This window comes from Sphaerodactylus townsendi, linkage group LG03 (assembly GCF_021028975.2).
Source record: "Sphaerodactylus townsendi isolate TG3544 linkage group LG03, MPM_Stown_v2.3, whole genome shotgun sequence".
In the NCBI taxonomy this organism is placed as follows: Eukaryota; Metazoa; Chordata; class Lepidosauria; order Squamata; family Sphaerodactylidae; genus Sphaerodactylus; species Sphaerodactylus townsendi.
The window spans coordinates 80627768-80643404 of record NC_059427.1 but is presented as its reverse complement, the minus strand read 5'-3'; the positions used below and the strand labels follow the sequence as shown (position 1 = coordinate 80643404).

The 15637-nt window shown below is 42.6% G+C and overlaps 1 protein-coding gene across 8 annotated transcripts in view; it reads right to left on the bottom strand.

Annotated features, from left to right (window-relative positions):
• The window catches only part of TNIP1 (TNFAIP3 interacting protein 1), a 68131-nt gene extending 53503 nt beyond the window's left edge, over positions 1-14628 (bottom strand). For 2 of the 8 annotated variants that reach the window (XM_048487823.1, XM_048487822.1), the window contains exon 1: positions 3259-3302. The gene's annotated coding sequence lies outside the window, so the exon portion shown is untranslated. Of the gene's footprint in view, positions 1-3258; positions 3356-3571; positions 3656-14516 lie in introns of those variants that run through there. The other 6 variants (XM_048487821.1, XM_048487819.1, XM_048487818.1 and 3 more) reach the window with 6 other exon arrangements.
• Between the last annotated feature and the right edge of the window lie 1009 nt (positions 14629-15637).

The following is a 15637-nucleotide window of genomic DNA, read 5'->3' as shown; positions in this document are numbered from 1 at the left end:
CAGCCATCCAGACTTTGTTCTGATCAATCCCCAAACATTGGAGCAAAGCCAGGAAAATCCCAGGAGGTGCACAAATACAACGCAGTGGTGTAGGATGGAGGGAAAAAACCCTCAACAGAATCAAACTCAGAGCAAAGGACCCATGTCTAAGATCTAAGGCTCCTCTAGTCTTTTACTCACATCAGTACCTAGTTTCAGATATATGAAATACCATACAACTTGGAAATCCAGGATAACTCCACTGAGAAGCCAGTTGAATGTGAAACCTCCCGAGATAATTTCATTCTGAGAAGGAGAAACTAAAAGTGATTCCTGTCTTGGTTACAGGAAAGCATCAAGAGTCACTGTTCCATCTGCTCCAATTCCACTGTACACAGTCTTTTGGTTGCTTGGAATAGGCTAGAATGCCAAACAGTTCTGATGGGCTGGGTAATATTGTAGCTGAGTAAATGAATAACATTAATTTTACTTGGAAGTTAGTCTGAGTTCCACAGGACGTATTCCCCATTATGTGACCAGTACTGCTGATTTAATCTAGTAACACCACTTGTGGAATTGCTTACACATCAAAATTCCACCACTAGTTTTCCTTTCCAACTGGCACAATTTGGTCATCCATATGGTTCTAAGAGGTAAGAGGGGGTGGATGACGGATATAGATTCCACTCCTTGAGTTGCTGAATATCTGCAAGGAGTAGCTGGCTGAATATTTCAGGGCCACTCAAGAACAAGGCATATTCACAAGACGAGCTTCCATGATGAAAAGTGTTTTTGGTTTATAAGCAAGCAGTTATCAGGCACAGGTAGGGGCAATGGTGGAAGAGGCTAAATCAGGTTAGGACCATTTTGTTTAACCCTTTCCCATCTAACATCATTTTAAGAACTGAAACCAGTTTCCCTTCCCTGTTTGCCAGTCTGTCATCATCATCCCAGGAAAGAGTGCTTGTCTTTTCTGGGGCTAAATGTTAGGGAAGGGAAATGTTCGGTATGGGGAGGAAACAAACAAAAGGATTATATCCCTGACCCAACAGGCCTGAAAAAAAAGTTCTTTCCCTTTAACAGAGGCTTGGTACCATAATATCATCTGGTAAATAGCGTCCCGTTAAGCTTCTTTGAAAGGGACATGGCTATTATTCCGCAAGCAGCTGCCAACTCGAATTGGGTCTCTGTAGTTGCAGTTCACTTTTTTTAAAAAATAAAAAAGGTTCCATTAACAGATATCCCAGCATATCATCTCATTAGGCTCTCAGCTGTTGCTTTTGGCATAATGTGTCAGCTTTGCACAGTAGAAAGTGACCCTCTATTATTCACATAAAGCCCTTTCCCATACATGGATATGAAAGCATTCACAGAATGAACTTTCTGTCTTATTGGATGAATGTTTCACCTTTTTGGAAGGTAACTTCAGCTAATTCCCATAAATTAGTCCAAAGATCCATTCAGTTTGTTGTAATGCTTTTCCATAGCCATGGCAAAATAGAGTACAGATGCTGTGTGAGAACTTTGGGCTTTCCTGCACATTCAACTTACTCCAGATTTTCTTGGAAGTCAATCTACAAGCATCAGAATCAGTTCTTCCACACATCTAACCCCCCTCTGGATTTTCACAGGTGTGCTGTCAGTTTATTTTCTTACACAAATGCCTTAAATATCCACAATTTTAAAGGGAGGGATCTGTTATAATCAGTGGCATTCACAACACTCACCCATTAATTTTTTTGCACATGCTTAGATTGTTATAATGATATCATGGCTGTATTTTTTTAAGATACTAAAATATAAATATATCAATATACTGTTGTAATGATAGGTCAATTAGTTCGGGGGGAAGGAGCAGATAAAGAAATCAAAGAAAACATTTTCTTTTTTATGATAGATCAAGCAGGTTCTCTGAATTTTCAAGTTTCATTTTTTTTAAAAGTAAGTCTCCAACTGTTAGAGTGTTTAAGTATCATTTCTTGAATGGGATGATCCTCTCTTTGCCTGAACCTGGAAGTTGCCCTCCCTCCTCTCTCAATGGAGACAGACATCTCTGCAGGACTATCCTGGAGAAGCAAATATTCCATATTTGCACTCATGTGATGACGGAAAAGCTGGCCACTTGTTTAGGGAAATGCATTCTTTAAATTAAGCTTTCTATCTTGCCATCAACTGCAACAAGAATGTGAGCCATGCTTTTTTCAACACATCTGTGTCATTAGTCTAAACCAGTGGTAGCAAACCTATGGCACAGGTGCCAGAGGTGGCACTCAGAGCCCTTTCTGTGGGCACGCGTACACAGAGTTCATCATGTGTGTGTGTGGGGGGGGGGGATCACACACCCGACACACACACATCTAGGCTGGCCTGGGCACGATCCTTTACCTGGGAGTAAGTTCGGTTGCTGGCAATGGGGCTTGCTTCTGAGTAAACCCTCCTAGGGTCATTATTCACCCATTCGAAGTGTTGCACATTTGCTTCACCAAGCTTACTCCCGAGTAACACAAGCCTCAGAGCCAACTGTTTTTTCTAAACTAAAATCTCAGTATTCAGGTTAAATTGCTGTGTTGGCACTTTGCGATAAATAAGTGGGTTCTCGGTTGCAATTTGGGCACTCGGTCTCGAAAAGGTTCGCCATCACTGGTCTAAACTCCTTTCAGCAAGAGATGACAGCACAATGAGGACAGGATTTGAGACATGCATTATGGGTGTCACTGCTAGGGCCTTTTAAAGAATCATTTAGTGAAAGAATGAATCTCTCTGAGAACTGAGCTCTTCTGTCTCACAATCCCATACTTTCGTATTACTTTCAACACAAACAAGGAGAAATGCACTGCGTGTATGAGCCATGTCTCCTGGGCTCGTTATTCATGGTCACACGTTTATATTCTGCTGTCAAGGTCCAGATAACCTGCCAAGCATAACAACATGTCCAAGGCAGGGCCAATAAGTGATTTCTCAGTGATCAGAAACTGGAGAACTGGTCCATCTACATTATACCAGTTTTTTACAACATTAAGGAGCAATGGAGCAGACCTAGGCTTAGTTTGACGCTTCTCATTATAAAAGATCACGCCATATTTCAGAACTGAGCAATTGAGGATGAACCTCTTTTCCCAGCCAGTATCCCCACTACTAGCAGACAGCATCAAAATTTGATCTCTAGCTTCTAGCGTTAATAGTTAACAAAGGCTGCTCTACATTCAACTTGTATCCTTGCTTCCGGGGTACAGCAGGCAAAACCACTTTAATTTCTCCCCGGGAGAGATCCGGTCCTACCTGCGGAGGGGCACGGATGGAGGTGCACTCAGCTCCTTGCTCCACAATCGGCGCAGCGCTTCTACTTCCTCTTTGACTGCACAGGAGGAAGCGTGAGTCAGAACCGCCCACTCTGTGGAATTTCCCGGACCAATGATTGACAAGGTGAACAGCTAATCAGCAAATTCGCCCTTTTCGCGCAAACAACACAAAACACAAAGGAGCGGGGCTAGGGGAAGCCCGCGGGGTGGCATAATTGGCACCGGCGCAGACCACACGGGGTTGAATGCTTAACCGTGCAGTATTATTAAGGCATTAAAAAAGTCAAGATTACCTCTGCTGTTGTGATCGAGGTATATCTCTCGCCTTCCCCGCTGGCGGCACAAACCTCGCTGTCGGAAGGGGGAAGCCCCAATCAACCCAGCTGGGCTTGCTTGTCAGTAAGCAAAGCTCAGTAGGCGGCGGGCTTTGGAGAGTGCTTCTTTTTCGCCTGGAAAAGGTTGCATCTTGACATCACTGGATATTTGTGCTGCAGCAGTCATTTGCAATTTATTGTCCGGGCCATACAAGAAGATCCCGTTGTGAACGGTTGCTGTGGTGCTGCAGTATTACAGACTATATGGGGATGAAGACATGGTGTGTGTTTTGAGTTATAGTACGGCAGAAAAATCGCAGTGAGATTCTATAGGGTAAAGTACAGGAGCTAACAGTTTTGACTTGGCTGTCTTTCAAAATGTATCCAGAAATGTGAATTCCACAGAACCCCTATTCAAGCATATATCTTCAAAGAGTGATATGGAATTGCATAACTAAGCTGTTTCATTTCCTTTGAAATAATCTGGCTAAAGTGCACATCAGCGTAGGGAAGGATGGAATGTACAGGGGTGACTGTACAACAGAGAAGAGGATTTCTTTTTATGGGTACTGCGTAGAAGACAGAATTTGGACCGTTGCTGATTTTGCTGCACAGATGAGAAAAGTTGTATCTGGCAAAGTTGTTTTTCTTCCACATTACAGGCCTTCTCCTCTATTCATCTGCATTTTGATACCTGTAGAGCACATATCCTCTGAAGAATTCAGAGGTGGGATCCAGCAGGTTCTCACCAGTTCCTGAGAGTGGGTTACTAATTATTTGTGTGTGCCGAGAGGGGGTTACTAATTGGGTCTGCTTTTCCATCTCCACGCCCTCGCCTCCCCGAGAGGCATATTGCCTTTGAACGTGGAGGTTCCATATAGCAATTGCGACTAATAATGTAACTCCCTGAACTGGGTTAATCCCTTTCAGGTACTGCAATTCATTGATTCTCAGCCTTTCGTACCTTTTATCTCACCAGTCTCTATCAAAGAACCTGTGTATACATTTCGTTATAAATTAGTTTTGTAAAAATAGAAGTTGACAGATGAGCAAAGGCTTTTTTGTAATAAAAATATTTTTAAAGGAATATTTTCTTTAAAGCCTCAAGTTCAGCATCACATGTATATAATTGCAGAAGCACCAATTCATGTAAGATTGTTTTATGTATTTGCAACATAAAAGATGCTGCTGTGGTCCTGCATGGCTTTGTTTTGTCCCCAGTGGTGTTTAATGTCCATGAAACTGCTGGGTGAGGTTATCTGGAGATTTGGTCACCAATATGTGGATGACATTCAGCTCTGTCTCATGCCTCTATCTGGCTGATCCCAAGGAGAATGTAGAACCCTGAACAGGAGCCTGGAGACAGTTTTAGAGCAGATGAGAAGGACTAATAACTGAAGCTTAACAGAAGTGTTACTGGTGAGTGGAAGGCCTGACCCAGGATTTAAGATGTCACTCATTTTAATGGGGTTGCGCTCCCCTTGAAAGAACAAGCCCATAGTCCGGGGTGCTCTTAGACCAGGCCTACTGCTAGGTGACAGCTATGGCCAAGAGTGCCTTTTGCCAGCTTTGACTGATTAGCCAGCTTCAGCCTTTCCTGGGTAGAAATAGGCTGGCCACTGTGGTGCATACATTGATTACACTATTATGGTGTCCTGAGTTGGGTAGCCCAGGCTAACCCAGTCTCATCAGATCTTGGAAACTAAGCAAGGTCAGGCTTGGTCAGTATCTGGTGGGAATCCCTCAAGAAATACCAGGTTCACTACACAGAGGCAGGCAAAGGTAAGCCACATCTGAAGTATTTTGCCTTGAAAACATCACGAGGTCGCCATAAGTCAGCTGTGACTTGAAGTTAGAAAAAAATGCACTGTACGTGGGACTGACATTTGAAAAGTGTTCACAAACTTCTGTTGGCTCAAAATGCTGCAGCCAGGGTATTAACTTGAGAGGAACATAGGGACAATATCACTGTGGTACTGGCTCATCTACACAATCTCCCAGTCTGTTTCCAGGCACAATCCAAGCTTTAAAGTCCTATGTGGTTTGGGGCCACCATACCTGAAGGATTTCCTACTCTCTTATGAACCTACTTGACCACTGTGTTTATCCTCCAAGGCTTTAGTAGCCCCCACTTCCTGAAATTATGCAGGCAGCAAGCCAATTGAGAGCTTTCTCTGCACTGGCACCAAAACTTTGGAACTCTGTTCTGAAGGAAACTCTTCTGTTCCCTTTTGTTGCTACCTCCTGCTAGTGGGTGAAGGTTTTATTTTGTTTGGCATTCCTCCAAGTGATCCCTCCATCCTGACAAATATTTATTTGTTGTTTTATGCTTTTATTTGTATTTAATCCATGGTGTTAATTGTTTTAAAGATGAGTTTTTGTTGGTTTTAGTGCTTTTTAAGATGCATTTTTTAAAATTTGGTGACCCTTATGAGGACATAAATTTTATTAAATAAATACATAAAATAGTAGGAGAGCTGTCTTGCAATGCAAGAAACATCAGTCTGTTTTCCTCATTCTTGTTCTACCACAATCCACGCAACAAGCCCAGTTACAATGTCATTGTGAGTTACTTAATTTTCCCAGAAACAAAATATTATGCTTTGAATTGAAGCAATACATGACGAAAGAAGTGCAATTTACATGGAGTGGGACTAAAGAGACATTAGCCTCAACTACCTTTATAAGCATTGAATTGGCAAAACACAAGTGTGCAAATATAGCTAACAATAATAGATGACTGTTAGGTCTCGAACCTTGAAACAATAAACGGACTTTGTATTGTTGACCAGCAGCCTTTATTGATAGGCATTGAAGTACCCAGCTTGTCAAAGCCAGTTCTGGTGAACCTGGCTTTTGCTACCCCCTTTATTCTGATGTTAATCCTCCCTCCCATTTTCCCAAAGAATGTGAGAAAGAGTTCGCTTGGAGCTAAGGTGCTCCAAGGTTGTTGATAAGAGATAGAGCTACCTGGCATCCTGCCCTCACAGGATAACGGAAACAATCCTGTTTCCCATGAGACCAAAGTGTCAGGAGAAAGACTAGTTATCTACTCAACATGTGAAGCCATAAAGCAAAGATCAAGGAAAGAATGTCCCAGGACGCAGAGACGTAGCTATAAGGGGCAGGGTGTGCGTGCCGGTAAGGGTGGAAAATCAGCCCTCACCCCGTCAGACTTGGCCCCATGTCACCAGAATAACTGGTGTCTTTCAGAATAACTAGTAAAAAAAAAGTGAATCTAGAATTTTTAATTCTGTTCCTGGCTGCAGATCATGTTTAATTCACATCCTTTTGAGAACTTTGCTCCCATCACTCCAAAATTCAAGCGTGCTATAAACTCTCTGATACAGATGATTTTTTAAAAAAGTTGTAAAACAGTTTTTACAAATAATTCACAAAGTGTAGAATAGTACAAACAATTAGGACAACAGCAGCATTGGGAAACAAAGAAATAAAAAGAAACCCTTAACCAACATTAATGAAACTGTATCAAAATGCACAGCTAACAAATCTATACAAACATATACTTGTTCCAGTTTCAACTGCCTTATAGTTAAAAAGGTAAGTATTTGTATTCTTTTTCTCTCATATGAGTTTAAGTAAAACTTTCTGAAAGGGGAAGGGGATAAATTATGAAACACCTTTTCCCTCAGCCCAAGCTCCTATTAAATTCAGGGCCCTACATGTACCCCTACCCGCAGTTGCATTGAAGTAACAAAAGGGGCACAGGGAAGAGATCCAGTCAAAGATCTCTTATGTAACATGTAATTTGATCCTTAAGCATATGATTGACACTGGATCTTGTGGGTTTCCCAGGAGATCAAATTCCACTTTTATAGTTTCCCAGGAGAGCAAATTTCACTTTTATAGAGCCACAACAGAAAAGATTCTGCTCCTCACACCTGTGCAATAAATCTGTATGGTTATCCTTTCCCATGTTCAATGGGGACACATGAGTATTGTATCATACGGGAAAGTACTACCCTTTCCCACAAGTCCATGTGGCTGATAAAGACTAATTAGAGCTTGGTTTATTGTAGGCACATGTTTTGGTTGCTTGGCAGGCCTATAATTAGATAAGTACAATTCCAAGAGAGGTGACTGAACTTTGCCTTAGGATCTTTCTGTACCTGTGAGAATTATTTAAAAACAACAACAGCCCAGTACATTTCAGCAGTAGGTAATAAGTATTTCGCAAAATTCAACAGGTAAGGAATATGAGATTACTAACAATCCTACGTCACTTAACATCACATTCAATAGAAAAAATGTTCTCCATAAGAGGGAAAAGTAGGAGACATAAGAACATAAGAACAAGCCTGCTGGATCAGACCAGAGTCCATCCAGTCCAGCTCTCTGCTACTCGCAGTGGCCCACCAGGTGCCTTTGGGAGCTCACATGCAGGATGTGAGAGCAATGGCCTGCTGCTGCTGCTGCTCCCGAGCACCTGGTCTGTTAAGGCATTTGCAATCTCAGATCAAGGAGGATCAAGATTGGTAGCCATAGATGACTTCTCCTCCATAAATCTGTCCAAGCCCCTTTTAAAGCTATTCAGGTTAGTGGTCATCACCACCTCCTGTGGCAGCATATGCTGGGACACATGCTCAATGACAGGAATCTTGGCTGATGAGGAAAATCAGACTCAATATATGTCGCAAAAGACATCCATGCTGGCTCAGCAACATCTGCTGGAAGCTCAACAAGCAAAAAAGGCCTGGTAAGATAAAAGGACTAGAATCCAGAAATTCCCAGATGGGGAATGAGTCCATGTATTGGGGCAGAAGGGAAAAGGCCTTTGGGTTGGCCTTTTCCTTGTTGTGGGTCTCAAGGGCACAAATGTGAATAGGGCCAGGCCGGGCATATAAATTTTGCTCCATATAAATAAAGTTGCTCCATATAAGCTTATTAAAGGAACAGGAGGACCAAGGAGCCTTGTTTGCTGTAGTGGACGATGTCTCAGAAGAGCAAGCTATTCCTCAATGGAATCAAAGCAATGAAGATTTGCAGGAAATTCCAACAGCCTCCTTATCTTTACAACAGAAAGAAGATCTGATGGAAGTACTGGAGCAATATCAGAAAGTGTTTTATTCTCTGCTGGGGCCATTGCATATTGGAATATGCAATTGCCTGGAAAGGTAGTCTGGGAATATGGAAATTGCCCGAAAAGGAAGTCCAGAAAACTCTGTGCCTTTTGCCTAGAAAGGCCTGGGAGCCAGTACAAACAGTAGTAGATGCCATGCTGAAAGCTGGGATAACAGAACCTTCCACTAATCCTTGGCTGTTGTGCACACACAGAGACACTACTCAGTAGTCAAAGTCCAGTCCAAGGTTAGCACAGATAGTCCATACTCATGAGCATCAATTTCAAACAGGGACTCCTGACACAAATTCAGGAGTCCAGGCCAAGATTAGAACAAAGTAGAAATATACACAAACCCAGGCAGGGCAGTGGCAGACAGACTTGTTGCTTCCATATATCCTCCTGTTTCCCAGCCCCTTTTAACAGAGCGCTGTCCAAGCAGCTGGAGATAGCCTGCATACAGCCATCACATCAGTCTTGCACCTGCAAACACTTCTCTTAGCTATTGAGGCTGGAGTGGTGCAGGGCTGTCAAGCACAAGCTATACCTCCTGTTCTATAGGTCACCACACAGCCTTCTCCTGTGACACTCACTGGGCTCAAGGGAAGCAGGAGCAGAGCAAGCAAGGCTCCCTGCTGCCAACTTGGTGCCAGGAAGCTGAGAAGTTTCTGAACTGGCAGTGACTATGGCGCAGGATCCTCTCCCACAGCCTCTGTGTTGGTTTCCAGCTGTGACCCTAGGTCTGACCTCCCCCAGGGGCCGCCTCCTCCTGCAGCTCCACTGCTTCTGACAGGGGGTAGAATACTGTGCTACCATATGGCTGCTCCTCAGAAGAGTCCTCTGAATTCCTAGACGCTATTGAGCCTGGCCTTAGTACCAAACCATATGGGTATTTGGATTTTAAAGTAGTCTCTCTCTAAATATACATGTATCCCATGTTCAAAGTAGCTCAGATACTGGAGTAATTAAATCAATACATGACTGTTCTAGATATGACTAAGGAGCATTGGCAAGTATACCTTAGGAAGCAGGACCAGGAGAAGATAACAACCCCTTTGGAACTATACTAGTTCGTCAACATGTCCTTTGGCCTCTTCTGAACTGCTGCAACATTTCAGCAACTGGGGATTGCTTATTAGAACCCTTTCCAGGGTATGCTTGTGCATACATTGCTGATGTGGTCGTTTACAGCTAATTGTGGGCAGAACATATTTACTAGGGTACTTGAAAATGGTCTTCAGAATAATAGGGGATGCTGGCCTCCACCTAAATGCCAGCAAGTGTGTACTGGCCAGGTCTTAAATTTAGTACCTAGGCCATGTAGTGGGAGGAGGAAAAGCGTGACATGTGTGGGCAAAAGCAGAAGCATTGCAGCAATTGTCATTTTTGACTGTTTGCTTTCAAGCTGAGGCTGACTTATAGTGACCTCATAAGGTTTCCAAGGCAAGAGATGTTCGGAGGTGAAGAGAAGATGAAGAATTTGGATTTATACATTGCTTTTCAAAACCATAAGGAGTTCCTTTTCCTTCCCTCTCCCCACAACAGACAGCTTGTGAGGTAGGTGGGGCTGAGAGATTTCTGCAAGAACTGTGACTAGACCAAGATCACCCAGCAGGCTTCAGTTGTAGGAGCAGGGAAACAAACCTGATTCACCAGATTAGAGTCTGCCGCTTATGTGGATGAGTGGGGAAAACTTGATTCTTCATAGTCTACCATTCAAATCCTTGCCAGGATTGAGGCTGACACTGTGTGACTGGCCCAAGGTCACCCAGAAAGTTTCTATGGCAGAGGGGGGATTTAAACCTCGGTTTCCCAGATCCCTGACAAACACTTTAACCACTATACTGCACTGGCAGTCCAATTGCTGGTACCCAGGACTAAAACACAGATCAGACAATTGTTGGAGCTAGCAGGATACTACAATTGCATTTAACCTCATTTCCCTACTCAAATGGCTCCTTTATTGGATTTACTGAAGAAAGAACCATTGCTGTGGGGACATGAGTGTCAAGAGGCTGTTAGAGGGCCAGCACAATTCCTGTCTAGATCAACAGTTCTGCGGGGACTGGTTTTCCAAGCCTTTTCAGCTGTACACCAAAGCCTCAGGGGTATGGCTTGCAGCTGTGTTGGCTCAGGAGCAGGGCAGTTTGGAGCACCCAATCACATTCCTGAGCCAGAAGGAGTTTACTTGCAAATGAACCTACCGGTATTCAGCTTTAAAAAAAGAAGCACAGAGTTATTACCTATTGTGCACTCCTTTTGTTCTAATAACATCATGTGGCCCTCCTTTTGGATGAGAGAAAGGGGACAGCACAACAAGCAGATACAGTCCTCTGACCACACTTATTTGAGGTGAAACATGCACAGGAAGGGACTTAAGTTAACTGCACACTTTTTTTTCACAATGCTCCTCCCCACATTCCGGAGGGGTGGACAAAACTAGATTTATCAGGAGGGGTTGTAGCCAGCGGCTCAGCTCTGTAAGGTCTGCCTGGTGTGCAGTAGCCTCTTGCAGTCCATATGGAAGTAAACATGACTGGACTGGAATTGAACAAAATGACATGCTGGCAAAAGGGCAGGGACAAAGGAGGAATGGGAAGGCTTGGGGGAGGAGGAAGTGGCAGTGAAACAGGAGGTAGGCAAGGAAAGCTGAGGCACAAAGATGGCAGAGGCAGCAGTAGCTGTTTACATGGGCTCAGAACCAGTGAGTCTAGAGGCATTGGGAGCAGACAATGGGGAAAGCGGGGGGGGGGGGGGGCGTGGAAACAAGAGGGGATTTGAGAGCCAGCATGCTGTATGGTTAACAGCGGGTGGACTCTGATCTGGAGAACCAGATCTGATTCTGATTCCCCACTCCTCCACATGAAGTCTGCTGGGTGACCTTGGTTAGTCACAGTTTATTCAGAACTCTCTCAACCCAACCTGCCCCACAAGGTGTCTGCTTTGGGGAGAAGAAGGGAAAGGAGTTTGTAAGCAGCTTTGAGACTCCTTATGGTTGAGAAAAGTGAGGTATAAATCCAAATTCTGGCGAAGGACTCATCAGATGGGAAGGGCCAGGCTGGCTTCAAGGGAGCCCTATTGCCAAGAGAGGACATTATTAAGATAAGGAAGTAGGACCACAGAAGCCTAAGGGCTCGATTGTGGAGACTAATGGGGCTAAACTATGTAAAAAGAAAAACAATACATAGTTGTGGCTAAGGAGGAACATGGGAGCACAACCCTGGTCTGAGGCCATGTAGAATGAGACAAGCCCCTTGTAAATATACCTGTAAACAGTGTTTTGTATAAACATGCCCCGGGATGGAAAAACAAAGGATGTGAATGCCTGGAGAGGGGATTTCCATTCTAGCATGGAAATAGAGCCCCCTTTTTTATTGCTTGTAGGATTCTATTTCCTAGCATTTCCAGCCAATATTTTATCTTTAAAAGAATCCCAGACTTCTTGCTTTGATCATTTGTTCTTGTCAAATGCTATAAATATAACTAAAGAAGCAGTGTGACAAATTACAAATTCTGAGCAATACTATCCACAGACATGTAAAGACAGAGCAAGAGGGTTTAAAAAGACTGACAATCTGATCTTAAAACTTGTTATGTGAACACCTACATGCTTAAGTTAATAAACTCGATCTTATTAAGCATGTTGATATGACATAAAATAGAACTGGGGTATAAGCCCCACTGAACTGATCAACATAATTGATTATTAGTGCATGTACTGAAGGTTGTGATTTTTAAACACCAAAATTATGGAAAGTCCAGTCATCGTGAGTACAAAGTGAGTAAAAAATGATGAGATATCAAGCTCAGTGCAATCAAAATACAGTCATGTTTAATTAACCCCATGATGAAAATTAGTACAATTATTCAACAACAACAACAACATTTTGGATTTGTACCCCACCTTTCTCTCCTGTAAGGAGTCTCAAAGTGGCTGACAAACTCTTTCCCTTCCTCTCCCCAGTCCCACAACAGACACCTTGTAAGGCAAAGAACTGTGACTAGCCCAACATCACCCAGTAGGCTTCACGGGTAGGAACAGGGAAACAAATCCAATTCACCAGATAAGAGTCCATGCTAAAGTGAAGGAGTGGGGAATCAAACCTGGTTCTCCACATTAGAGTCCACCACTCTTAACTACCACACCATAATGGGAAACAGAAAGTCTGCCACCAACACCTAGTGAATAATTTGACAATCAGAAAAAGTTTCAGGAAAAAGTCCCTTTCCCCTCTTTACACAAATTTGTGTGGAGAGTTTCTCAAGCAGAGGGAAATTTACTGGTCTGGCAATAAGGTATCCATGACATGGGGATGATTAAAACTGTCCTGTATCACTATATTACAGAGTTCAATTAAAAAGGCAAACACATTTGCTACAATCTATATGAAAACTAGGTGTCCTTGGATATTTGTAATGAGAATTTGACAATATGTAGATGATATCCATCCACAATAAATGTTCTAATTAAGAACAATTCATACAAATTATAAATACACTGATACTCGTAATGGTGTCTTATTTTAAATGTCTATTTGCAGGTCATAGTAGAATGATCAGTGTAAATAATAGCATAATTTTATTCAAGGACTATAATTACAATAATGCCAACCACAGTACCCTTCACCACAGTCACTGCTATTTAAATGTAGCTTTTATAACTGATCAAATGGTTAATCTATTTATAGCACTGATTAACACTTTCAGACACAAAAATAAAATGTGTTTAGATATACTCCAGCCAACCACCAAGCAAGCAGCAGAGTTGACATTTGAAAATCCATTTCATGAGTTCTCAGTTCTTGGTTTAATGTGATGAATTGGGGCTTGGGTGATCCAAATTCAGATCCGCACTCAGTTGTGACTCAGGAGGACCTTGGGCCAGTCACACTCCTGCAACCTGACTTCAATCACAGCAGTGAAAATAAAATGGAAGGGAGAGGCAACCATGTACACTGCCTTCAGCTCCCTGGAGGAAGGGCAGGAAAGAAAAAAGGGAGAGACCAGCATAACTAAAAGCAGCCATTGCCCACAGGGCCACAACATCAAAAACTGAAGAGAAACATTGCGTATTTCTTTACAGATCAGCACTTCAAGAACAAATTTCGCAAACAAAAAGAGGGGGAAATGCTTGAAAATAAAGGAGCCAGTGATCTCTTAAAATGAGTGGCGGTTAGTAAAACTATGCTCATTCGTGGTACTTGCCACTAGAATAAGAGGAATGCTACTTTAAAACATCTACAGTTCCTCGTCTTCTGCAGCTGCGACACTCAATGAGACTTCAGATTTCTGGGGTTTCTTCCTCAGCTTTTTGTGAATGAAACGATTTTGTTAACTGAACACTGATATTTCTAAGATGTACTGCTGAATACAGTTGATAGCCAGCAGTACAGTATACTACAGTAGGATATTTATGAAGTCTTTTGTCTTGAAATTTCCATTCCATTTTCTCCACACTTCTAGGAACATGCTATTGTCCAGACCTGGAGTAGAATACTCATAAACACCAGAATCCACTGTTATCAAATTTTCTGTTTATTTCCTTGATGTGTCATAATAAACTTATATAAAGAACATTTCTGATTGGCTGAATGAACAAAATATTCAGATCATCTACAAAGCTGTTCAAATAAATACGTTTAGTTCAAATGTTCTGCAGGGAGCAGTAAGCCTGGAGGTCAAACTGAGTATAAAATGACAGAAAATATACATTATCGCATAGCTCAAGAAACAAAAGTATTCAGTTCTAATTTGGGTCAGCAGATGAAGAAAAGCAGCAGCGTTTGCTACCTGACTACCCACCAATGTCCAAATTAGGGGCAAATACCCTCTTTTATTACTCACTCAGAAATGTAAGAGAGAAAGTCCAGAGGAGCCTTCCAGAGAGTTTTAATCGACTGAAGAGAGGAAGGCACACCCAAGCTTACTTTTAGACAGGAGACGGGGAATTCCCCATAATGGAGGCCCTAGACAGCCCTTTGGTGTGTGTGCTTGTGTGCCTGTGTTTTGAAGACTATCCAAAAATAATTTAAAGGGCTCTCCTCTAGCCCAGAGGGGTATGCTGAAGTACGTCACTGTTTAGTGAACAATGCATTAGAGGAAAGGGTGATTCAATTGTGGAATCTCAGAAAGACATGAACAGTTAATGCCAAGGAAGGTCTGTTATTCTTGCCCCACTCCTTAAATGGCTAAGAGTTTTTTTCCTAAGAAAAACATGCATCATAATGAGGCTCTGTATTATCCCTTTAGAGGATAGAAAGGTTATTATCATATGTAGTCAAATCCAAACATGTTCTATGGAATAAATGAGTTTAATCATTTCCATTGCACTGCAAATAGAATGAGGTCCTACAGTTGCCAGTTGGCTGACATATGACAGACTGAGACCTCCCGTTTGCCAGACATCTTGGACCGGATGTCTTGAGGATTTTTTGTCACCTCACACACCCCTTCTCCCAACTGTTTATGAATAATTGCATACTATTGTTCCTTGGTACAGTACTCTCATTGTGCTGATTTGTCTCCTGTCAGGAAGTCTGGGAGAAGAGAAGATGGAAGGAGAGAAAAAGAGGGAAATAGAGAAGGATCCTAAAGCAGCTTCATATTTTAAAAGGAATATGGGGTAATAATCCCTGCTGCCTAGAAAAAGTGCCACTGTGGTCCAATTGATTTGAATCAAGGAAATTTGGGGTTCAAATCTGAGGAAGACTCAGGACTTGAGGCAGCTACTGGCTAAACAGGTGGTAAAAGACAGGTGATGGTCAGAGGGGAAGTAGGTAAAACTGCAGGCTGGAAGCAAGTTTTCTAATTTCAGCAACCTTATGCCCCCCTGTAGGCAATTCATGTTTTAGTCCTTAGTCCTCAGATATCTGTTTTTTTTCTACTCTTGCTGGAGTTTCAGAGCTGTTGTACCAGTACAGTTCTAATATTGACAGGTGCCTCTGGGATTGCCAGGATCCCCATGG